Source organism: Thermobia domestica, chromosome 12 (genome assembly GCF_964235325.1).
Source record: "Thermobia domestica chromosome 12, izTheDome1.hap1.1, whole genome shotgun sequence".
Classification (NCBI taxonomy): domain Eukaryota; kingdom Metazoa; phylum Arthropoda; class Insecta; order Zygentoma; family Lepismatidae; genus Thermobia; species Thermobia domestica.
Genome location: NC_137465.1, coordinates 609,713 through 637,443, shown reverse-complemented (window position 1 = coordinate 637,443; position 27,731 = coordinate 609,713). Strand labels below are relative to the sequence as shown.

Genomic DNA, 27,731 nt, shown 5'->3' with positions numbered 1-27,731 from the left:
CATAAAAATACTCCCAGGCCTGAATCTCATCTATGTTGAAAATTTGACCGAGATCGCTCGGGTGGTTCAAAAGGTATGAACTCACGAACAGTCACTTTTATTTATGTGTATATACATTACAACAATATTTCAGAAAGAGTTAATTCCGAAGTATTAATTTTAAGTATGCAGAAACTATCAATTTCCAAGTCAGAATTTAGTTGCTGTTTTCTGATGTCAATCCCACCCAACATTGTTTTCGTTTTACATAGCATTTTTTTTTTTTTTTTTTTTTTTTTTTTAATGATTAATCGCGCTCCGCGAAACCTCTCCCAGGTTCTTTGTATTTTCAGTGCATGAAGAAACTCCCATTCTGCATATGAAGGATAGCTTGATTACCAGCATCCTAAACGTCTTTCCGACTCCCAGTGCTGCAAAACAACCGAATACCTAGTTAACTATATTTTGTATTCCTCTGTAAAATTCGCAACACAATCACATCAGTTATTTCAGCAGGAAGGTATAACCAATCTGAAGTATTTCTAGGCTGTTACTTTAAGTTTTGTTAAAATGGCATAAATATGTTTGTGTTCATGTATTTATTATGCCGAGGCGTATAACATTAGAAACGAATCTGTTTACACCACGTTGAAATATATTGTTGCTAGATGCATCTGACTATTTACTATGCGTATTATTAAAAGCGAATAACAGGGTAGTTGGTGCGCTGATAGATTGGTTTCAAATTAGGAAATACAACACGAGCAATAAGCTTATGATAGATGGGACACAAGCAATCCGTTTGTGTAAAAAGGCCGCCCCTTCATTGCATTAATTATGCAGCCAAATTGAATGCAATCCCAGCCCAGCCTCTTGTTTGTTCGACCGATGTCAGTGAACACAACAGGAGGCTTTCATTCGTGTGGAACTGCCTAATTGCCCTGCGAATAACCAACTGCACATACGCATATGTACACATACACACACACACACACACACACACACACACACACACACACACACACACACACAAAGTAAATAGACGAGGGGGAGAGGGGGAATTTGATCGTTTTCAATGCATATTTTGTAAGTCGTAAAGAACAATTGAAAAGCAGGGATCAGGAAAAAATACTACTGCATTCAATATCGTAGCGTTATTAATAATTTCGGTCTGCATGACGTGATCTTGTTAACAGTAAATGGACTCTCTGCCATAAAGAGGAGGGGAGCTGTGGACATCGTGCGTTCAACGGGTGCAGAAGTCCCCTGTGGAATCTTTCATTGATTGTTATTTTGTAAAACCACGTCAATTGCTTAGCATTCAGTCACCCAATAGACATATGGAAAACCATTTTCATCGTGTTCGTACGGTTTCATCTCGTGCTACTTACCAGCTTCACATAAAGTGGATTCAAGAGTACTTTTTGGATCCTGGTTCATTTTGTAAAATTTGTGGAGCGGAACACTTATGATAGTCTGAAAAATACGCCCGCAATCCCCCCTTTCCCCCAGGAAAAAACATTATAAGTTTCACTGAAAACGTTGTCTATCTGCTTCCATCTGTGTGTAGACTACAAAGAATGTTTTGGTAAGAATCCTCTTTTCAGTAATTTATTTCTTAAGAAAGTCCTTAACGTTAGATTTTTTGGGCATTTGTTTTACGAGGGAGTCTATTTTCTGAGAGGTTAAGAATGGGAGAGTAATAAGTATATTTGTGCCGTTTAGAGCAGCTTCCTGTATTACTTGTGTTTATGTATGCATGGTGTATTTTAGCACATGTTTGGTTAGGTTAGTAATGATATTAATGTAATGCTACGCTAAAATTCACTAAATTATTATAACGGCAATTAAATAAATTGAACTTTTTGTGTTTCTGCCATGGTTTATTTATTTTAAGTGACGTTTCAAGACATTGATTGTTTCCGTTAAAATTATGAGGAAGAGATGCTGGGAGGATCAAAAGTAAACCCGTTCTGACAAAAGATACGAAAAATAAAAGTTCTTAGAAATAATCAGTTTTCAGTCTAAAATGGTGGAATTTTCTGAGTCGTACTACCCGTTTGGGTCCCATACTGGTAAGGACCCCATGTTAAATGAAAAAGCAATGTTGTCAGTTCATCACACAGTTCGCTTAAGCACTCACCATACCAACAATACAGCATTGTTGGGAAACGGATTTGAAGTCTTCCAACTAGTGTTCGTAGTTTGAGGAAAGGTAAATTTCAGAACAAGGGGAAAAGGTATTTTTTCGGTAAAACTTTGGAAATCCAGAGTTATTCTCGCACTAACTGACTGATCAATATAAATGCTTAATTTCTTTGTTCTTCAGAAGTCATACAATACAATAAGAATAGTTTGTGTATTTAAAGTAGCATAATTTCCACCCATTGTTAGCTGAGTCCATTTGCGTGGGGTTTTATTTTTTAAAAAAGTGAAGGAAAAGTAAAATAGAAGTAAAGAAGTTAATGAATAAGACAAATGCCATTCTTAGACATAGCTTCTGTCATAGGAATTGGACACTCAACAAACTATGGAATATTTTGTAAGAAAAGGGAAAATTTCTTAAGTAAACTTACTAACAGTGTGTGCAACTTCCGTTGTCATTTTTGCTTGCCAGTACGTTCAATTCTAACAATCTGCTGTACTGGAAAATTGCATTTTCATTTAACATAGGACACCATACAGTACGGAGGCCAAATGATTAGTGCGAATGGGGAAAATTCCAGAATTTTAGATTGAAAAGCACATATTTCCAACAACGTTCGTCTGATTCCATTTTTTCCTACCTTTGCCCGTATGTTGGACTACGATTCCAATACGGCACGGCAGTATTTAAATGGCGTATTTCCTGATAGTGGATAGGGTGTGGAGGACCAGTTGCTTGGCCTCCACGCTCACCAGATCTCTAAATCCTCTGGACTACTACCTGTGGGGACATTTAAAGTCTTTAGTGTACGAGGCTGCTGTGGATACTGTGGGCCAGAGAATACTGATCACGCCTGGAACTTGGAAGCGCTTCGTGCCTCAATATGGCGACACGTTGAAGCTTGCATTCTGGCAGAAGGTGGACGTTTTCAACATTTAATATAAGACACTACTTCTGCGTTTGGTTCTATGAAATTGCAAATAAATATGTGCATCGATTTATTGGTTCTGATGACGTAGAACATTTTGTATTCGTGATTGTAGCTCCCTCATGATGCGTTTTTCTTTTGATTTTTGATTCTGACAAGCAAAGTGGTTGTGGTTTTGTTACTTTTACATTTTGCAGTATTGGTACACTAAGGTAATTAACCATTCCATTCTTTTGTTCATGATTTTTAAATCTTCTTTTCCTGATTTTTTTTTTTTTTTTTTTTTTTGTAATAATTCAGTGCGCAATGGGCACACTTGAGCTCGTTTCAGCCTGGTTCCATACTCTTTCCGCTGATGTTTTACTCTGCTTATAAGTAGGGAAACAGAGGCGTCCAGAATGTGATTGTTTCACACTGTCAGGCAGCTCAATGGCCGTAACTATGTAATGTTGCATTTCCTGACATATGATCATTTCAACTTTTTTAATATACTTGTCTACCAACAAGAAATGCACCACTGAAATTTTGCTCTCTTTTTCGTACACCCTGTCAACTCATAATTTCTTAGTGTTTTCAACAATGCTTTTTTTTTCTTTTATTTATTTTGATTGTTCAGTTAAACGTTTCTCATACCCAATTAAATTACTTCTTACCAGCATACGATTGCCAAATTTTGCTTCAGCACCATTTATATAAGAAACGTCTACCAGGGAACATGGTTCATAACTTCTGACCAGATTTTGTAATAATAGACCCTAAGATTTAATCAGGAGATAAGCACTGTCGTTGACGGATTACCTGGAACTGACTAAGCAATGATTTTACCACTAATACAGCTGCTTCAAAATCTGGTGGCGTTGCAAGAGTATGATCTATATAAGACAACAGCTTTACATTAATACTAATATTTTCTTTACAAGAGCTATCGCGTTATGCTCTTCTCTTAAACTTATTTAAAATTTGCATCACTTACGTATGTATAGTTGTACACATAATTCCATTTCCTACCTTTTATGTCGTTCATAAGGGTGTAATTATTTACTACAGTTGCAATATATTGCTTCTGAACCGCTGTTCAGGGTTCATACACAACTGAAAAAGCCTAGATAACTGATTTAACTTTTTTTTTTTTTTTTTTTTTTTTTTTTTTTTTTTTTTGTAAGTTGATTCTTAATACTTCTTACACTCAATGTTAAACAATCGACTGTTCCTTCGTTTGGTCGATGTCAAACTTATTTTACCACATCAATATATGTCATTAGTATTCAAATATGAGTCCTCAGCTGTGACTTCATTAGGTCTAGTAGGATGATATAAATAAATTTTTAGTAGCGCCTTCTAGTTACGAATGTAGTACTCTTTTCTATTTCATGGGGGCGCGGTGGCTCAGTGGTAGAGCGTTCACCTCCGGTGCTTGGGGTCTCTGGTCCGATCCTAACTCGCGCCGTGTGGACCTTGTGCTGGACAAACACTGCGCTGGTGCGTTTTCTCGGGGTTCTCCCGTTTCCTCCCACTTTCTTCATTCCACCATTTCATTCATTTCTCATAATCTGCTTTCTTTAGCCTAACCGGCATAACCGTAGGACGTAAAACTTAGATTCCATTTTCATTTTTTGTTTTCTATTTCATGAATATTTAAGTATATTGTAGTTCCTTACTCAAATTACTTCCAATTTCAAACGCATTGTACAGTCAGTGACAAAAGTTCTTTCCGTTTGATGAAATTAATTTCTTAAATAACCAGAATGGAAGGACAACGTAAGTACAGTTTGCGGTAAATTAAAAAGAAGGTAATTTTCTGTATGTTCTTGCCATTCCACCGTTATTCCTAAAATACATTTTACGAAACAGAAAGAACTTTTGTCGCTAACTGTACAATCACGTACCCATAAAGACTTTAATTATAGGTAGAGACGAAACTTTTTCGCAACAATTTTGATATTTTGTAGCTAAATTATCAAAATTTTTCGCATTTATGTCGCATTTATTTTTTTTTAAATGTAGCACAAGTTTTTTGTTTTAAATTATGGAACTTGTAAACAGTATATGTTTGGTAGTAAGGTGTATATTTAATACAAAAATGAGGATATACCTTGATTAGGAATTCTTACTGTATTAAGAATAAGGTATATTCCAATGTATTCACTGAAACATAGAAACAATGCAAAAATTTAAACACTTCCTCTAACGTCATCCTTAGTTAAAGAATAACATGCAGCAAGACACTACCAATTCTTCTTTTAAGTTTATCCTGTCAGTAACAATCATATTATACTCGGGAAAGTCTCTCTCGGCTTCAGCACTTCGAGAGGTAACCATATTGAACGTAACGATCTGACAGCAAAGACCTGTGGTTAACTTTAAACTGCTTAACAATGATGCAATGTCAACTTCCGTATCCTCACTGTTGAGAACAGGGTTGCCACAGTCCTAGCTCTGGTGTGGGCTGAAAAATAGTACCAAATTGAAACAAAAAGGGCTGAATTCATTATTTTATACCAGTATAATACATGGCTCTATAACACGAAACTAAAAGAGAGAAAATTCTAAAACACCCCCCTCTTCCAAGAGTTCAAATCAAATAAGTGCTCTTTTTAAAAAATATTTTTAAAAACATCCAAATAGGAGGACCCGGAACAACCGTGGAAATAGATGAAACTTTTCTCGCATGTAGTAAGTATAACAGAGGCTGCAAATTAAAAGGGAAAACAGTTATGACTCAACACTTGGTTCAACTTTTTAAAAAAAGATTTCAAGCTAAAATTTCCACCACACTGCTTCTTTCTGGTCTCCTTCATCCGCAGCGCAGATATGCCCACGTAGCGTAATTTTTTCCCGGTATAGATCGAATTACAAATTTTCCACACAAAGTTCGTACTGTTAACCGGTGCAACGTCACAGAATGAACGTTCAACAGCATTTTTTAAGAGCCCCACACACAGTATGAGTAACGTAAGATGTAGGAAAAGTCTTACTGACACTTTTGAAAATGTGACAAGTAGGCCTATTTGTTAAATGGTGCTGAATTGGGTAGAGTTGTACCAACTTTTTCACAAAAGGGGCTGAAAATGCCAGCGTGGTACCAAGGGGCCGATGAATGACAAAAAGGGCTGAATTTGGTACGATTGTACCAAGTGTGGCAACACTGGTTGAGAACTTCAATAACGTTACTTTTAAATTCACGCGAAGCAACCAGCAGATCATGAACATCATCACCACAAAACACAGTCAAGGATTTAAACAACAGCTCAGTTTTGTTGATGTCTGCATCTTTATATGAAGTGAAACAGTTTCTGGATTAAATTACTTGCAGAGCTTTTTCGTAAATGCAACGTTTTTTTTTATTCAAATAGTATTGAAAATGCGCTTTTTAATTATTATTAGCAATAATTAATAAGAATTCAATTTTTCGTTTTCATTCGCATTTATCGCAAGTAATGCTGAATTTCGCAAAAATTCGCGATAATATAAACGTGATTTCTGGCTCTGAAACGAAAAGTTTGAAGCTTCCTTAAATATATACGCATTTTTCTTTTTAACATTTCACACATATCGCATTAAAGAAAAGGTTTCATCTCTAACTATAGGCTTTTCTGTACAATCTTGTTTCCCTCCATTAGGTTTTCGTTCCCATCGTCATTTAGTACATATGACCCCGCAATATATTTGCATTTTAAGTCCTTTTTTTATTTCTGGCTTCCTTCTTTCATTTCTTGTTAAGTTTCTTTATTGTTGACTTGGGTCTTTTACAAATGCTGTAAGTCTGGTGTGTATTCTAAGTCTGGTGTGCTGACTTGGCGCGAGCTGGGATAGAACTAAGGACCCCATGCAGTAAAGGTAAACGCTCTATCATTGAGCCACTCCAGCCCCTCCCTTGTCACTTTTGAATTGGTATTTTCTATGCAGAGTATATTAGTGGTGGTTTACTAATAATTAGTATAGGAAGTGCTATAGAGATACGAGTTAGTTATTGTTTGTGATATGTTCTGTAGTAGTAGCTCTTTTGATCAAGATACCTATATTTAGTTCATTTGTGGTTACCAAAAGCACATCATAAAGCTCCTATCAGTGGGTCAATGATTTTGGCTGGTGTTTTATTGAAGTTAGGAGTCTATGGCTTATTGTATGTTATATATTTTATAGAGAATGTTGCTATAAATATAACTTTAATTTGGTTTGGAGTTTGCCATTGGTAACATCAAGTTGATGTGAAGTTTTGAATTGCCTATTTATTTATTTATTTATTTATTTTTTATTTATTTCATTTTCCGCCTTAAGAACGCTGGCTTCTTCGCTAGCACATATGCGATTATTATTAATATGGCTGATGATAATTGGATATGAGGTTTGAGAGGAGCGATTCCTCATGGATTATGTTCTTCTGGACTATTTTGTCTTCCAAATATTTATTATGAACGGCTGAGGGGAGGAGTTGGAGATGGTTAATTAATCGTCGAACATTATCCTTCATACGAATCAAAGCACTCTGATGAGTTTTAGTAAGAGTTGCTAATATAACATCAACATTAAATTTGTTAGGAGAAATTAGTTTATTAAATAGAATTATTGGATGGCTATGAAGTATAGTAAGCCAATCATAGTGTCATTTTTATAGTGCTGTTTATACTTTGTATTCATATACACACTGTCTATTCTAATTTCTATTCTTCTTGAGGGGAAGTGTGACAAAATATTATCAATATTACATTGAATTTCTTTAAATGTATTTATATTTTTCGCAAATCTAAGATTTTTATGATTGTAAGAGCTTGAGTACTTTACGTAAAATTTTAGTTTCTGCTACTAAAGATTATTGTGATCCTCGGCCATGGTTTGATCTTTTTATATTTGTATTTCTAAATGTTGCAAGTAGTTTTTTTTTTTTTTTTGTTTCTGATGGCTTTGTATTTTTTAATTGATAATTATAGTGCTTTTATCGAGTGGGAAATTGTATCAATCAATAGAAATAGAATTGTGATGACTCTTTTATTTGATTGAGTGACTCGATGTGCAGGGGTTGGGTCTCCAAGCTACGGGCCATCAAATGTGCATTCACGTTTCTGAGAGCTAAAAGAATAAACGCCATCCAAACTAATCGGATGGGGCAAATTTGGGAGGACAAATTTCCAAATTATTGACTTTAAAATTTGGGGTTTGGACTTACTAAAGATATACCACATTGACTTGACACCTAGCGTTCCGTTCCAAGCGTTGCTATCGGCTGAAGGAATTCCACTCCCATTCGTTATCCGCTCTCTCGCTTAGCAACAGATCAACCCTTATGGGCTCAACGCGTGGGTGAGAGTTTTAGTTCGCATTTTTGCCACGGATCAAGACATTTTCGCAGCACTATAATGATCTTTCTCCGCAACAGGGAAAATCTTACTTTTCAAATCAAAGTTGCTTAACGAATAAAGAGTATTTTTGTGATGGGAATATGTGAGTGAGCAATTTCGCTTTTCCTATGACATACTTATCGTGTCACACTCACTGTTTATTACACCAAAGATTTTTATTTTTAATGTGAAGAAGGAAATACGTGTAACTGATTACCATTTGCTTTTAAAGGTTCTCCTTTCAGCACGTAACACAGGAGTCAATTTGTGTATCGTCAATGCCCTTTGATCCAGAATGCAAAGGGTTCCTTGTGCATTTGTCGAATTCTTTCGCCTTCTTTCACAACCTAAAAACAAGTTGAATAGGCTTAAGTCATTTCCAGGGAATTCAATGGAAGAAAATCCTATCAACCCGGTCTGATATTACTGATGAAACGTATTCAGTTTTGCCAACGTAAAATGCTAACGATGCTCAAGAATAGCTTTCTCTTGATAATTGTGCAGGTCACCCTCTGTTGGAGCAGCATTTGTGTTATTACCGGAAACGTAGATAATTGCATTAAATTTGAGTTTCCTGTTAATCAAAGCTTCATTCAACGGAGACTGCCAGGTGGGAAGCTCCTTACAAAGCCTGGGATTGAGGGGTGAAAGATGATGGCGCTGCAGCAGACAAGTGACTAGGAGACCTTATAGAAATACGATTAGTTAGCAGAAATTGGAGCACGAAAAGAATTGAAATCTTCTCTTGTTTGAATCAACAGCTATAAAGAAAAGCTTTCTCTACTCTTTGCTAGTAGATGCCTAATTAAATAGTCCCCTCCATACAACTTGAGATTTCGAACGAAAAGTTGTTAATAAAATGAATGAATACAGTTGAATATAAGGTAATATGGCAAAGAAACGTGAGAACACTGGGCAGTCACAATTAAAAGTTTTGCAATACCCAATTGAAATGTTATATTTTCCGTTTTGACAAGTTTTGCTTCACGAACTCTTTCCTCGAAGGCGTCCTTCTATGTACACACCTTCATAACATCTGCCGCTGCCTGTTGTAGGAGCTGTTAATATTTCATTCTATTTACATGAAGACGGACAAAGGTAATTCGTGCATAATCGAGTCTCATGACTGTGTCTCTCTCAATTTATGGAGCCTGATGCAGAGTCGTTCTGACGCGCGATTAGTGCCATACTAACATATGTTTGCTGCAATAGTCAAGTCTTTAGTATGATGCTAATCATACGTCAAAACGACTACGCATAAGGCCCATGGAGTCACAGAATATTGTAAAACACAGAACTTAAATGGAGAATATATTGCAATTGGTACGAAAATAAATATGAATAAAATTATAAGGACATAAAAGTTAGTTGTTGATAATTACATTTATCTACAATACTATGGTATATATGTATCTATTGTTTGCTGCTTGAATGGCAGTTTTTTTTTTTTGACTGTGTGTTTAGGGTGCGAGGTTATGAAGGACTATGTATTAGCGTGGGCTCCGAACCATGATCAGGGCTGGAATTCGGTGCAATTACTGGGTGCACAGGCCACCACTGTCTCCCCTTCAAGATTCCATGATCACCTGACCGCCCCAGCTTTAGCTCCTTGGAGATTTATAAAGAACTTCGAGGGCATGATACATACGGGATATTATTTCGTTCGTGTAAAATTGAGCCAATACTCATAAATCTGAGTCCGCAAGCCCGCTACTAGGGTACGGTTATACCGAAATATTTCTATTTCATTCTTTTCAATCTTCGTACTTCGAATCATCCTTCAACCTCCATAGAATAAAGTGTTATCAGTTTTTCCTCACTCAGAGGAAGGTTAAGATTTGGAGTAAAACGTTCAAAGAGTTATCTGCGGCTCAGACAGGCATTTACAGTAAAAAGAACACCTGCAGCCCTGTTTCAAACGTCACTGAGCAAACAGAACTACTGTATTGTGTGAGTAGCCAATGAGCGCGCTGTCCAGTTGATCGTCCACTGCAAACGACAAACACTTAAAAAAAAAAAAAAAAGAGGAAAGGAGATTGAAGTTTGATTCAGCATGCCATATCATCAGGTTCCGTTTGAAACATTGTGTTTGGTTTGTTTTTTCCGTCCCGTTGAAGGAGAAAAACGAAAGGATAATATTATTTCGGTATAATCGTATTCTAACATACTCGGGACGTCATAAGTATAATCTTCTATATTCTGTGAATTCTGGGAGTCTAACACCCTTTATCCATTCTCTCAATATGTATATAGATTCAGTGCAGCTGCCTTAACGCTCTACTCAGTGGAAAAGTGTTCGCTTGGAGCACGGATTTTCAGATGGCTCTTGGCTGTGAATTTATGAGTACAATACTACTTTTTCTGTCTTGTCTTATCTTATCTTATTTTGTGTACTAGTCACACACATTCACCTATCCTTCTGGAATAATGTGCACGCGACGTAAAATTTACAATTTCACGTGAGATCCAAGACACATGTGCTTTGTCCGGAAATCTACTGAAGAATAAAACTTATTATTATTGTTTTTAGCAACGACAGAACAGAAAGAAAGTATGGTAATCGTGAAGAAAAATGAAAAAGATTCGCACTTTTCGTAACCTTTACAAACAGAAAAAGTATGTTTAGATGTCTGTCCGTCCGATGTAAATCTGTTTACTCGGCTAGAGGTCGTAGCATTCAACGTATCTCACCAGATTTTAAACTTAAGAATTTTAAAAATACTTTCCAAGTTACTTTTTCATTTAATTTTTTTTTTATTCTAAAGTTAAAGGCAGTATACTGCGGGGAAAACTTAAAAAAAAATCTTCTCGAATGTTGCTTGAGCGACTTTGTCTATATTTTACACATAAGTATTTCATTAGCAACTGCATAGTGTAGTAGAAGTCATTTCTCTGGGAAAAATCCAAAAAGGGAACTCTGTGGCAGCTTTCAAGGAAAGTTACATCAGTAAAAAATATGCTTTTATCGATTCACCCTGATAAAAAGTTACGTAACGTACTAATGAATACACAAATTGTAAAATCAGGCAAGTTATCTTCCTTTACTTTCAAGCGATACAAGTTTAAATTTTAGCGATGGACTTCTCTCAAGAACCGCCATTTCTTGCGCTATCTTGATTATTAACATGTAATTGTCGGTTTATCGTATATCTTGAATCTTTTAATGAAAAAGTAAACATAGCTATGAGTAACTGAATATAAGCCTATCCTGAGAGAGCCATTTCCATTTTCCACTGAAAACCCCCCTTCCCCAACAACTGTACAGAACATTGACATTGACTAATCAACGTAGAAGAAAAAGATTCCTTAATCATCAAGCTGAGTCAACGCTTTCGAAAATTATCGCATGTTGAACTTAACATTAGAATACATATGCCCAGAAGTACTTTTTTCGATTTTAAAAGAGTGGTAAGGGATAGAAACGCAGTTCTTAGGAAGTTTCCAAGAGACAATGTCAAATCATATCCAATGGTACTAGAGCAGGTCTCCAAAAAGTTCAGGAACATTGGTTAAATCGGAATCGAATTTACTGAACTTGAAAGTAGACGTATCTATACAAACAAAAATTTTAAGGATGATCCAAAAAATGGATCAAAAGATTGCGATCTTGGTGAATAATTAGTTTTCGGATCAGAGGCCACAACATTTTTCAACAAACCCTAAATCGAGTTTTTTTTGTTTTTTTTTTTTTTTGAATAAGGGCATCATACTGAGTTAAGTGATAGTTTGGCTTTGGCTACACTACATGTAGTTGTTCAGATATAAGGCATAGAAGAAAATTTTTGAGTGAAATATATCGGTTTTTTTTTTTTTTTAGATAAAAACAGATCCAACATTAACACAAAAGCCAGATAAGACAATTTGATTCAGAATTTGTTTAAAACGTACGGTTGAAAAAGCATTGTAAAGTAATTGTAAGGTGGAAAAGTAAGCAATTAAATTAACAAATGAAGGGTGTGAGGCAAGAAGATGGTAAGCCACAATTTTACTATTTTAAGAAATTAGAAGTTTTCTGCTGCACAATTGATTTTCAAAGTCGGAAAGTTGATTTTTTACATAAGACTATACCTGAAGGATTAAACGGACAAGGTTAAACGTTTATCGAGTGCTGCATAACTCAGTAATTGAAAATTTCTTGCCTCACACCCTTCAAATAATTAGGGATGGTACGAAATCCGAGACTAGTCTCAATCTCGTCTCGGATTCGGTACTATCCCTAATTATTTGTTAATTTAATTGCTTACTTTTCCACTTTACAATTGTTTTTACTTTACAATGCTTTTTCAATCGTACGTTTTAAACAAATTCTGAATCAAATTGTCTTCTCTGGCTTTTGTGTTAATGTTGGAACTGGTTTTGCAGCAAATTCAATCCCGATTTAAGCAATGTTCCGGAACTTTCCGAAAACCTGCTCTAATATCATTGGATGTGCCTTCATATTGTCTCTTAGAAGCTTCCTAAGAACTGTGTTTCTATCTCTTACCGTTCTTTTACCCCCCCCCCCCCAAAAAAAAAAGAAGTACTTATGGCCATATACTCTAATGTCAATTTCAACATGCAATAATTTTCGAAAGTGTTGACTCAGCTTGATGATTATCTTTTTCTTCAGTACGAAAAGCTACGTTATTAGTCAATGTCAATTTTCTGTATAGCTGGGGGAGGGGGGGGGGGCAGTGGAATATGGAAATGGATTTTTATGGGATACGTTATTCATAAGTATGCTTCTGGTTGCGTAACGTCTTGATTACAAATAAAATAGAATAATCTATTTGAATAAAAATGAAGTAACGATGTTTGGTAGCCAACCCTCCTAGACCTCTGTGCCCACTTTCATGATTTGTTCGTACTTTAAAGGGCTTTACCCTTCCCGCTGGTCTAGCGACTAGCATGTGCGCCCTTGATGCATGTGGTCCCGGGTTTGATTCCCAATGGGTGAGTACAAAAAAATGAATTTCACAGTAATTCACTTACCTTAATCATCAATCTCATTTATCTTTAGAGGACATAATCGTGGGACGTTAAACTAAAAGGAAAATTATTTCAATTACTGGACCATGACCTAACTAAATTTTTTTTATCACATTAGTTTTCCCAAAACACCTAGGGGAGTGGGAAAAGGGAACATGTAAAAATAATAAAAAACGACCAACATTAGCCTTCGGTTCATAGCGTTCGCACCCGCTAACGTGAATTGTGACACACTCAAAATGCCATTTAAGTCCAAGTTTACATCCCACTGGCATGGGGAATGAGAAGGAGGTAACATGTAAAAGTAATAATAATAAACAAGATCGATATTAGTGTTAAATCCATAGCTTCCACGGTCGCTGAGATGAATAGTGACATCTCTGATGCAGTTTAAGTCCAAATTCAACTCCCGTTGGCAGTTCAAACTCTCAGTTATTTATTATTTATGATCGTATCTCGATAAAACGGCTGACCGTTTGAATATTCTTTTGGAACATAATTAGTACCTACCTCAAACTGGATTTCTTACCATGCCACTTAGACTGAGTATCGTAAGTAAGTAGGGAGACTCAAACATTTATGCTTATCTTACGGGCTTTTTATAAGAAAATAGAGAATTTATATACTAGCAAATATATTGAAATCGACTTCGAATTAGAGTTTCTGGAACGTAACTTTATGCTACAATATTCATTGTTGGAAACTGTCATGCGTCAGTGAATACACTTCTCGCAAAGGAACAAGAATGGAAGACGTCACTTGTTGTTTAAGAGGTTTAAACGAAAAGGGAGACTCAGAACTAACTTCACATGCAAATAGTTACATTCCCATTCGTCTTTGTTCTATTGTGAAGGGAAGAAAATTATTTTTATTAAATCTACATTTGCTCCTTATTAATCCAATAGCTTCCTCTTTCAAAGTTACAAGAATCTGGTAATATTTCTTTTATGCAGATGCTCTGAATAAAGAAGAAATTGCCCTAAAGGCTTGTACTAACAAACCCTGACAAGCCAAACAGAATCTCGTTTTCTACGTTTTGAAACTAAAAGTGTTCCGAGATCTCATTCACTATTCATCTGTCCAAGAACTTTTATTCCTCTTTTGAACCATTCAACAACATTCTATGTTTACTCATGTCTCGTCCCTCAGTTTCGAATCCTTTTAGGATGGGCCCTCTCGCTCTCACTGGAGCCAATCCCGTAATGCTTCCATGTGGTCTCCATGTTCTCAGAGCATTTTTTACTTACAAAAGTCTGCTGGGAAATGTTCACGTAGAATTGTGTAACAAAAATGTTAGTTCAGTTGTGTATGACAGAAAAAATTAAATATTTCGAAACATTTTCCGCTTGCTTTCCTTTCGATCCTGTTTTTCAACGGCCTGCTGTCTGATGTAAGAAAGGAATGGTGTAGACTTGGCTTATAGTTGCCCCCTTTAAGTATGCTTATCGTAGGTAACACATCAACATTTGTTTGCACGGGATCTCGGGTTCGATAGCTACTGTAAAAGGTTTGAAAAATCTGAACGCATTATGATGGTTCGGATTCCACCTTAAACTATAGGTCAACGTCTTATATAGCCTCGTTGCTAAACTATAACCAACCATCACATCTACATTTCTCAGTATGACATTGTTTTAAGTAATATTGCATTGATATTGCATTGCATTCATAAATACTGTATAACTTTGTTTCAAGGACCTAAATGTGCCTCGTAAGTATACGTTGAAATCGAACGTACGAGCAATTTGTTTGGAATTAAGCAGTTGCCTCCTTACTACATTTCTATGAGATGTCCCTTCACTTTACCTTCCTCAAAACTCAGTCTTTGGCGTTAAGCGACGAAGAGCTGAAGCCGATAAACTCCGAATACATTAGCACATCACGAGTCCCATCTGAACCTGCTTCTTCTTTGTTCAGCTATCTTCCCAATTGCCTTCACGATAATGGATCAACGCCGTAACGCTAATATTAGCTGGAGAGTTTCAACGACCACTTCTGCAAGCAGTTACTTAGTGCTGCCTAGTTTCGGCTTACAAAATGTCATTCTTCTTGAACCTGTTTTGACTGATGATTGTCCCACGTTATCCAATCTTGGTTCTCTTGCGCTGCAAGAGAAATAGTGCTCTCAACGGGTCAAGTCGGGTTGAACACCGACCCGACCTGACCCGTGACCCGACAACCCGACCCGAGCTGACCCGATTCGCCCGACCCAACAAACCGACACGAGCTGACCCGACCCGAGCTGACCAGACTGACCCGACCCGACAACCCGACCCGAGTAGCCTGACCCGACAACCCGACCCGAGCTGACCAGACTGATCCCACTTGACAACCCGACCCGTTTGAGAGCACTAGGTCACGACACTGGGTGAACGCCAAAATGCACTCCCATTGGAAATTAAACCCGGACCACGTGTACCGAAGTCTTACACGTTAACCACTAGCTGGATCAAGCGGGGGATTTGTATATGCACCCTAATGAATATTTGGCACTTTTGAGGTTTAGTTATTTCTTTTTATAACTGATACCAGTGTCCGACGTGGGAGAAAATTATTTTTTTCTTGCTTTAGTTCTATGTGACGAAATTTTTATTCAAGGTCAGTGTTCTCACCTGCTCGGACGGCAGGGGGTCTTCTCGGAAGGCAGTAGCAAGAGTCTCTTGGCGGAGACAAAAGAAAATCGTTTAACTACAATAATAAGGGTTGAGGAAACGGGAGAACACCTGTGATTTTTTCCAACCCTTCAACTTTCATTCCAAAATAGGTTCTTATGATTCTGGGACCCGCGCCACTTTGATTTTTCTTTCTCGGTAATTAAAACGTATTTTACAGTACATATAGTAGCAAGTAAGAACATACATAATATGAATTTTGTAATTTAAAATTTAAAAATACAGTATGATAATTAATTATAAAGTACTAATTTTATTTCATCACTTTCAGCTCAACAAATGAAATTCAAACAATTCGCACCCTGGGTCTTGGTCATCAATACTGCGTCTTATTCTTTGTCTTGCAGTCAAGTCTTGGTCCTGCATTTCGTAGTCTTGATGGTCTTTCATGCTATACAAGAGCCAAGAATGCTCGCCTCATCGGTACAAATGAAGACCAAGAGTGATTTTGATTATGGTCTTTCATACTATACGGAAAGCAAGAAAATATGCTCATCGCCACTTCGTGATCACCAAAACAAGGCCAAGAGCAAGATTAATATGCAATTCGTCTTGCATATCCAATCTTTATCTTATTCTTGTATCGATGTTCTTGGGCTTGGTGAAATAAAATGAAATATTCAGTTTAAGGTCTCTCAATTCTGCACCGAGGCTAAGGGATATGGTGACCATGAGAAATGAATGCAATGGTGGAATGAAGAAAGTGGGAGGAAACAGGAGAACCTCGAGAAAACCCCCTACACGGCGTTTCTCCACCACAAAGCCACTTAGCACAAGCTGGGATCGAACCATGGACACCATGCACCAGAGATGAATACTCTACCACTGAACTACCGCGGCCCTGCTTGGACTTGATCGTCCATATCCAATCTTTCTTTTGGCCTTGCTTAAACAACTTCTAGTTTTGTTCTAAATCCAGACTCCATATTGGCGTAGATATTAATATTACAGTCGATTGGTAAAATCAATCTTCCACATTTACAAATTAAAGTACACACAAGTACAAAAATAAGCATTTACCATAAAAACACTAGCTGCAAGTGTTCAAAATAGATTTATGGCTTCTATAAAATGAATTGAAAATTGCTATCTTTAATTACGCAGCTAGTGAAAAACAGAAGCTCAACCTAAACTCAGTCGACCAAAGTGAACTGACCCGATTAACCCGACCCGATAACCCGACCCATAACCTGACTCGAGCTGACCCGACCCGTTTGAGAGCACTAATAGAGAAACGGCAGAAGGAAAGTAGTATTCATGTTATCAATTCACGCTCGAACAAAAAATATTTCTTGAGGGCAGCGGTAGTACAGTGGTAGAGCGTTCACCTCTGGAGTATTGGGTCATTGGTTAGATTCCAGCTCATCCCAAGTGAGCTTTGTGGGCGACAAACACCGAATGCGTGGGTTTCCTCTGGAATTTGTGTGTTACACTGCAGTATATGAGCATTTGATGGACATGTATTACCCATGTGTAAGAACCAAGTTAGAATATGAAATTGTAATTTGGAAACTCTCGTAACAAAATTAACGCCAACAAATTGAAAAAGTTCAGTCGATATTTCTTAGGTATTCGTATACAAAGTAACAAAATTTACCCCTCACTTTAAAATCATAGTACACAATTTTAATATTTACTCATTATAAAAAGGCGTAGTATTATCCGTCTGGTATTCCTTAAAAAAGTTCAAAATGAATTCAATTGCTCAGACTTCGTATCTCCGTTAAACCTTCCATCTTCCTTCAGTTGGAACTAGAACTAATACATTGCATTCTCTTCTATTGCAAGTCACCATTTGGGAAATATATGATCTAACAAATTATCTGAAATACATGATAAAGTAGATACATGTACAATGTCCTGTAAGGCAAACTATTGTAAAAATGTATTCTAATGTTTGAACACTGTATTTGACCTGTTGTGTTAATAAATAAATTAATGACCCGTCTCCTTTAGCCTAAGGGACATAACCGTGAAATGTAAAATTGAAAGGTTTAGTTTGATTTAGGGACTGCTAGCCCTGCTTTAAATAGATGGATGTCACTTCTGCGTAACATCAACTGAAATGGAAAATAAATAATAAAAAAAATACTTCTCAACTGTAGAGATAGTTACAACTACATATTCCTTTACTTTTACCTTAAAAGACTCGCCGTTCTGTTTGAATGTTCCGCGTCTCTGAAGACACAATCTTAAGAACAATGAGTTTTCTGCATTCCGCTGTTTTGTTTCATTATATATAAGGGAAACTGTAACCGCTTTCCGGATCTGTCCCTTGCTTTCCTACCAACGAATACTTTCATGAGACCTGAACTTACCTGGTTAAGACATCAAAGAACATTTCCAGAAAAGGGATTACTGATCTTTTCCCGGATCGCCCTCAGGTCTTAACAATGAGAGGAGCATCAAGCACCGAGAGGTTCGGATGTCTCATCTCAAAATCCTCACAGATATCCAGATGATCACTCAGACCACGACACACAGATATATCATTCATACACGCAACAAAAACACATTAAATAGAATACACTAAGCTTATTCATTAAATGCACTATGTGTAAAAAAAAAAAAAAAAAAAAAATGGAAGAAAAACAATCATAACAATAAACACTGATATAGATGTAAACACTTAACTATTTCCACTAATATAAAATTACACTTCACATTTCACGACGTTATAGCCCTTTATTTTTGTATCACATATGTATGTGGATGAAATATTATATCTGGGGGTTCGCCTCAAACACTTTTCTCACACCACTCACTAATGCACATGGGGTTAACACTGTGGGGTAACACTAAAGTAATCCCACGACATAAAATTACGTGCTACGAGAAGAATCCGTAAAAAAAAAGTTTATAGTAGTAGCCAGCAGAATGAACTGAGACAGTCACACTACACAATTAGGGCATTGGTAGGCCCGTTAACTAATTATACGCACTGGGTCTGCGGACCCGGGACTTCACTAAACATGGCTAGCCGTTCTACAAATCTTTGGTTGGCTATGAGACGTATGCTGCTTTACTTAATTGAACGAACGTGTTGGCTATATTGACACGCGGAGAAAAACTCCTAGAGTCGAGGTGCTCTAGGTGTGAGCTGGGTTGACCAACTGGTCAATGTTGGCAGTTCATTTTAAAGCGTAATGAGATTAAGCCACCTGTATGGATATGCAAATTAAATGTTAAAAGAATTTGCGTTAATTCACAGTTCACTGGCCACAATGTAAGAGGAGAGGTGAATAGTTCGGACGTGAGAACGTGGAGATAAAAATTGGCTGAGCGACAGGGGTGCCCACAAGGGTAGGCTATGACGCAAACTGCGTCATTGAAATATTTGGGGGGGTTAAAATCTATATAAATATGTTTGATGAGGGGGGGTAACATTAATCGAAAAGAAGATTTTTTCATGGAAGAACACCTACGGATAGACAATTGGGGGGGGGTGCGTCATAGACATAAGGGGGGGTGGGCACAGCGATATGGTTGGCGCCGATTAGTCGTTCAAACATTTGTTCTGCTCTGGCCTGCCAGTATTTCTATAAATAATTGAAGAAAACAATTCAGTTCGAAATAACTATAGAACGTAGTCTTTGTATATTAATGAGTAAGGAAGAAACATTGAAGATCCCAGTGGTAGAAATATGATTATTATCATAGTTCAGATAATGAATGTGGTCTTTGTTACTCACTAAAATCCTCTCACGGTGAAAAAACGCTTCACATGAGTGAACGATGAAAGATTCTTTTGTTCTAATTCGTGGGAAAGAAATCAATTACTAGCAGCTCCCACCGAAGAAAAGAAATTATTTGCGTCGCAAAAATAAAATATAAATTGAAGAATGTTTTCTGTCTTTCCAAAATATACAGAGCGTCCACAAAAATTACTTACATAAGCTGGTGACGGTTGTAGAGCCTTCCTGCACTTTTACTTGAATTTTTCTGCTTGATTTGGAGAGGAGATGATATTTAGAAAACATGTATTCAGTCATTTGGATTGGTTGACTTTGAGTTTAGCGTCCGTTCAGCAGCGAGGCTATAAGAGATATGGACCTACAGCTTAACTTGTGATCCGAACCACGTGACCTTACGCTGGGAATCGAATGCGGGTCTCCCACGCCAAAGGTACGTACGCTAACCACATAACAATGTGGGAGCTTTGCTGTTAGCTCGAATATCAGTATGCTGAGAAATCTGTTAAAGCACAGATGGACAAAATGCACAGTTGGTCAGAATGACTCGAGCTTCTGTACCGAATCCCTTACTCGTTGTTAAAGCAATCTGCCTTATTTATATCTTACATATACAGGGTGGTAGGGAACTCCACCGACAAACTGTGGGAGCCGATTCCTTATACGAAATGAAAGAAAAAAGTTCTAATAAACATGGACCGAAAAATGCCTCCTTTCAGAGTTATGATCCATTAAAAATTCGAAAAATCATTTTTCAAAACTTTCTAACTTAGAAACTATAGGACCTATCCCAAGCGGTTTAAGGAATTACACAGGAACTATTATGTTCTCTATCTAAATATCCATGTTTTACCATCCTCCGTTATCGGTGAAAGGAACTGTAAAAAGGAAGTTGAAGTATAGGAATACTCCTTTAAGTACTAGTGGTGCGTTCGATTCGCTGGTACTGGTGAATTCTGAAACATCAATATTTAGCTAGATCGTACACCAGTTCCTGTGTAATTCCTTAAACCGCTTGGGATAGGTCCTATAGTTTCTAAGTTAGAAAGTTTTGAAAAATGATTTTTCGAATTTTTAATGGATCATAACTCTGAAAGGAGGCATTTTTCGGTCCATGTTTATTATAACTTTTTTTTTTTCATTTCGTATAAGGAATCGCCTCCCAAAGTTTATCGGTGGAGTTACCTACCACCCTGTATATAACCTTCTAGCGGACTATATTTATTCTTTAGCATCGACCACAAATACTTAATTTCTTCAAAATAAATCTTTATTGTAAATCTGTTTACCAGGCAATCTTTGACTAACACAACTCATGTTTATAATTCCAAATCTAGACCATATTTCTAAACTCTATATATTTTTTATTACACATATCGAAAACTCAACTTGAAACATTCCGACATGATTTATCTTAAACACATAGTGCTTCCCGAACAACGTACCGGCCATTCGCATATTAGCAATCACTTTCCGCCCAAACCCATTTTCTAACACTAATAAAATGGTTTCAGAAAAGAATAAATGACTATCGTCTTTCTTTGTTTTGGTTAAATATTCAGTTTGAATTATAACTTAAACTGCAAAGCTTTTAGAAGTTCTCTGTACGCAAGGCTTGCAAAAGGTTAACAGTTAGTGTTAGTGTGAGACTTCTACAACGTAGAAAGTAGTAATGTTAATGCCTATGTGCTAAATACAGTAGAGCGAAAGAAGAGTAATTCCATCCTTTAACCCTGAAGACTCCAATTCTCTTCTCGTTGAGAGCTCCTTCGAATTTATCATTCTTCGTCCGAGAGAATAAAGGCTGCAGCAGTTGAGAAGGAAAGAATGGGATTTTAAAGGTGATTCCACTTTGAAAAGACTTCCTATATAGAGCGAGAGGGATTTTCCCTTTCAAAGACTCTCCCCAAATGAAAAGCGAACATCCACAATCGATCCACCTATCTTGCTTCTGTCAGAGGGAAGTGATGACGCGTTTCGTATTTTTGGAGAATCTCTGTGAAGTTCAAGACCGTTAGCATCCGTAATTTATTTTTTTCTATTTTTATTAATTTCCAACAACTTCGTTAACTTTCTATCTTATTTTCACTTTAACTAGCCATCTCACTGTTTTATCCTCGGCTATTCCATTCTGTCACTCTGGGTTTGGTTAGCACTGAAAATAACACAGCTAACATTAAGAGAGACAACATGGCTGCAATGCGAATCAAATGGTGTGGTTAAATTTTCTCATTCTCAATGTACATAATCTACTTTACATGTAATTAGAAAACTATAAATGAAGACTAGAGACAAGAGATAAACAATTGAAGAATTCTTTCTACCTGACAAGATCAATCCCTCTCTTCACTTACTCCTCCTATCTTTCAGCCCAGCAAACTGAAACTTCAGTATACTTCGAAAGGACATGTCCTAACCGTTCGTGAAGACGCTAGCACTCGGTATCCTGTGTTCGATTCCCGGTTAGAGAGACTTGTAACTTGAACGATCGTCCAGATTCAATCTTAAACTGTACATTCACGTGTTATATAGGCTCGGTACTGAAAGAAACGCTAAACTTTCATCCAACCCATCAACCAAATCTTGAAGAACAATAACTCGACTGGTATCTCTCTGCGCACCTTGTAATACAAAATATAAAGCAGAACCAATTTAAATCCCAGTGACTGCACTTTATATACCTAAAGTCCGAACATAATCGGTTAGTAATCATGTTTCGGAATTTGCATTTTTTTGGGGGGGGGGGCTGTGTTCGAATTCTGCGTCTGAAAATTCTGACCCTGATATTCCCTTAGACCTACCAGGAAAATTTTGGAATATATCTCTAAATATAGGATATCTGACTTCTTTCCGAAATTCCATTCCCAATTTTTATCTATCACCTTGCAGTAGGATTCGGACCGCTACTTGAGCTGATATCGGGAACCACGAAAGCCTGCACATTAGCTTTGCCAACGAAACCTCTGGACAGACGGAACTTAAGTCTCTGACGTTTGTGACGCATGTGGAATCTAGCTGCAATCCCAAGTAAGGAAAGAAGCAGAAGATATTTAGTCAGTTAGATACTCTGACTGCCTCTCACATAACCAATGTGCTAAACATTTATTTATCAGCAATTAAGATCTTCTTTTTAATGGCAAATTGTTTCTGGAAATAGCTGGAGCAATTATGCTCAGAACTTTAAGATTTTCCATGTTTTGTTGAACTTACAGCGGCTGTACCGTGTTCTCAAATCTTGGAACAATAATTTACTCATTTTCCGATGTCATATTTGATGAAATTTGACAGCGATCATACAATCCGCCGTGGCTGCTGTTATATATTTCTATGTTTTTAGTTTCATCTATTTCTTATCAGACCAACTTCAATGTTGGCTAAAATAAGATTATGAAATATATAGAGCCTTTGTACTTTAAGTGTGCCCTCGGAAAATATGTGAAACATACTTTGGTCCCACCCTGCCGCCCTCTTACGGAAGAAAACTTCCCTTTGCTTTGGAGAAAGAGGTAAATAACCTCGACTGTATTGGAAATTTGTCATTCAGTCCTTTGGTCTTGGCGAGTGAAAATCGTACGCTGCTTAGAATGGCTAACAAGGCAGTACAGAACGAAGACCGTGAAGTACTTCAATGTGGCAACCTTGTTCGCATCCAACCATTGTAGGAACTTTTCGAAGGAGATGCGGTAAAACACGCATCGACAGCAGAGGCACAGTTGAAATAGAAAGACTCAGGGGTTAACGTTCAAGAGCTCCAACAAAATTGCAGATTTTCACTATTTTTCATAAGAGATTTAAAAAATAATAAAATGCAACATGCTTTCCTTTAAACATTTAACAAACTAGATAAAACAGATTGTAATAAAGATTAAAATTAACTAAAAGATATTTAAAAGAAAGAAAACGCTGTTTCCAGGAAAATTAATTTTTAAAAATTTAATGACATGACTAATAAGAAAAACATAGGGGGGCGGGAGGGGGCTCTATTGAATTACTTGATGTACATGGGAACTGAAGAATTTATGATTTGATTGCATATAAGAGTGCTGGCCATGCTTTTGTTTATAGACATAATGAATATATATATATATATATATATATATATATATATATATATATATATAAAACTTCTAAAACAAATAATCTTTCTCAAAATTGAATTATTCTTTACTTTTAAGTACGGTTTCTATTTTGTTGATACTTTTTAAGAACATTTATTAATATATATATATATATATATATATATATATATATATATATATATATATATATATATATATATATATATATATATATATATATATATATTAGAGACTATTAAAGACTAGCAAATGCTTTCATCTGTTACTGCGACCAATTTTTCGTTCCTCTTTGTACAAACTTCTTACCAGCCCCTTTATGACTTTTTTTTTTTCAAATTTGTATCTGGTTGGAAGCAATTTTATCTACTTCGAATTATAGATTTAACAAGTAACTTTCATTCTGTAAATCTAAAACTGTTATAATTTTAAAGAGATGACAGAGTTTCTTAAAACTGTTATAAGAAATAATTTTAAAGAGACGACAGGGACTGAATCAGGGAAAATTTTTAATTTACTTGTAAGGAATTTTATACATTTATTGAGAGTGAAAAAAGGACTTCTTAAAGTAATTTCCTGTAGTTGAAGTATAAGTTTAAAGAATAAATTTCATTTTCATCTGTTTCGATAATTTTAAAGAAGTGGTAATTACTGGTAAATATAATAAAATGACCAATTCCGATTTCAGTTTCTCATTTATAGCACAATGTATCTATCAAGATTATTAGTGAATGTACTAAGAATATGTAGAATACAGGGGCTAATGCACTTTTGTTGACAATAGTACATTTCCTTCCCATGGATGGTCCGAACAGAAATACTTCACACTTAGACCTATATCATAGAGAATTTTGAGCGGGATGCCAAATTCTTCCTTCATTGTAGTTGGTCACAAATCCTATTTAAATTTCAAGTTTGTAGCTGAAACAATTTGGCCTAGAATTGATCAGTCACTCAGTCAGAATGTCTTCTTGTATACATGAAATATGTTTTAACCAATAATTAATAATAAGACTTTTAAGGCATATAAATTGTAAAATTTGAAGCATGCTTTCGTTAGTGATTTTAATGGCTTTTGTTATTCACGTGGACGTATGTGTGACAGCAGGTGGCTATGGAGTTGGATGAAGTCACGTCTTTCCCCTGCGTTCGTAGTCCACCCTTCACCGTCTTTGGAAGAAAACCTTCTTTATAGATCCGGAGGTCATTCAAGCGCACAGTTTATAATGAAGTCTCTCCCCCTCTTCCTCCCGACGCTATTCGTCAACTCCCCGGTGACATTATGGCTGTCACCAGATCAGTTCAGAGGGAATTTTCATAAAGCTCTCTCTCTCTCAGTGCGTGTATCGTACGATGACAACGAACGCCTTCAGGCGACTCCAGAACGAAAAAATAGTTGCTGAAGGAAAGCCTAGAAAAAAAGAGAAACGGAATCTCAGACGTTCTTTCAGTTTTCATCTTATTACTGCCAAGAAGAAAAATCGCATTATGGGAAAAATTTTTTTTAGGTTGTCTGTGTTTAATTACCCTTCATACCTGTTACAATCGATGTACTAACTTGCCGTATGATTATGGGCTTCTATAATCCCGTCTTCTTTCCTTTAGGCAGCTGCTAAGATAACTTATTTAAATATTATGTTTGTTGTTATCTTCTACATAAGTTCTACTGACATGTGACACAGAGGGTGTATATGTAATGAAAATATCCTTTTTTAATATTTGTACTTCATATGAGGCTCTAAGGGGAAAAAGGAACTATTCATTTGCCGAAATATAACAAAAGTGCATCCATAAATCTTGAATGAGATCAGCTTTAACAGTTAGCTTATATGCACACTTTTCCCTCCATTTCCCTTTCTATATTTCAAAAAAGAAAACCGTTTATTTTGATTATAGGGACACTTTGCATAAAATGATTAACTGTTGCACCCTACGCAAAACCACTTTTGAGATATGTTTTTAATAGGTTTAAGTTGATTTTGTTTATAACGAAGACTTAAGGTAATAATAGTAAAAATTTCAGTCTTTTCCGAAACTATTCTTAGTTCATAAGTACGTATATGTAATAATAGAAATCACGGCGTTAGAGAACATATGCTTACATACTTATTACACATCATAGAAAGTAACTTTTCCCAATACATGTACATAGTGAAAATATTTATGTTTTAAATTTTATTTCGTAAGTGAAAGAAAATAGCTTTCAGAGTTCAATACTGTTTGTTTTAAAGTTCACGTAAACATGACAAGTGTTACAGAACGAGACAGAGCACAGCAAAAGCGAGTAGGATTGCCGTTTTATTTTATTTTTTTTTAAAAAAAAGAAAAAAAAAACACTAAAAATTTTACGACTTTTAGGGGACATAGGATATTGAGAATTTACATATAACAAGCATACACATGGTTTCAAATACCAATATGGAAGAATTTTAATTGGATCATTTTATTTAACATAGTTGCAACACAGTGTGTATATTAAAATTGTCCGTGGGGTTCATGCGTTTCGGATTCCACCTTGAACTCCAAATCTTCGGCTCATGTAGTGGGGTCCTGAAAGGGACCGGACGTTCAACTGAAATCTAACGAACCAACTATATTAGAAAATAATGTCTGTTGCCTATCGATTGCATTTTCATGGAAACTGAATCTTCGTTGAAGAACAGCCCCCTATTCAAAATATTCCTGCAGAACATATGAAAATTCAGAAGCACTTGAGTAGCTTCGGCCCGTAGTTTAAAAAGTTATGTATTTCCGCAGTACACGAAGTAACATTTTTAATAATGGAAATTTGTATTCTAGAAATTCCTATATTACCATAATAATTGTGTATGTGTATTAATCAAAATATTCTCCTTGACGATTTGTGTGCATTTTTATTAGAACTCCGAACAAAATAAAAGTATTATTGAATTGTGTTACGGTTTATATTGTAACAATGGTTTCATTAAACGTATTATGACTGGCGCCTACCTTATTCTAACAACATACATTGCATCGTATCATCAATTTTATTTTTTGTTAGGAACACTATAGTATTAATGTTATACGTATTAATATTATAAAGTCTGAAGAATTAGTTGGTGTAATGTTCAGTATTTTTCTTGTTATACAATATTATCTGTAACTCTACTGCTTTGTTGGGAATTTAATTTTAATTTAAAATTGTTTTCTCTTTAAATATGGTCATAGGTTGTTAATAATGAGCAGTGTTATTTACACTATTATTAAGCCATGTTGGCTTCTCAGCCCATGACTTACTCTTGGGGCCACGGTGGCTTAGTGGTCGAGCGTTCACCTCTGATGCTTGGGGTCCCGGGTTCGATCCCAGGCCCCACCGAGTCAACTTTATGATGGACAAACTCCGTGTGCGTGGGTTTCCTCGGGGTTCTCCCGTTTCCTCCCACTGTCTTCATTCCACCATTTCCTTCATTTTTCATCATCACCGTCTCCTTTAGACTTACCGGCATAAGCGTGGGACGTAAAACTCAAAATATTTCATTTCATTTTTTAACATTCTCTTTGAAATGAACAGAATTTTAGTACTTCATTCTTTATTTGAATATCCCTTTCTTCGTGACAAATTCCATTTTATGCATTTTTAATATTTACAGATCACTATAATTAGTATATTAGTAAATATATTATAAATATAGGTAATAAAATTCCCTTTTTACCAAGCAGGGGGCATTTAAATAAATCTGAAGGCGAAATCAAACAATAAAATTTAAGTTTGTTGTTCACGAAAACAGTCCACGTATAAATCAATGGACTGAAAAACAAAGATGGTGCCTTTAGAATGGTAATATTGCACTTCAATTATTGTAGAGGATCGTCACAAATGCGGCTTCACGTTTCATTGCACATTTAATCAAATCACAAAATTATAGATGCATGTACAATACCGTGGATATGAATTTAAAACTAACGGTAGACA

The 27,731-nt window shown here is 36.2% G+C and overlaps 1 protein-coding gene across 1 annotated transcript in view; it reads left to right on the top strand.

Moving 5' to 3' along the window:
• Positions 1–27,731, top strand: part of LOC145667134 (uncharacterized) — a 408,945-nt gene that overhangs the window by 333,578 nt on the left and 47,636 nt on the right. The gene's annotated exons all lie outside the window — the stretch shown is intronic.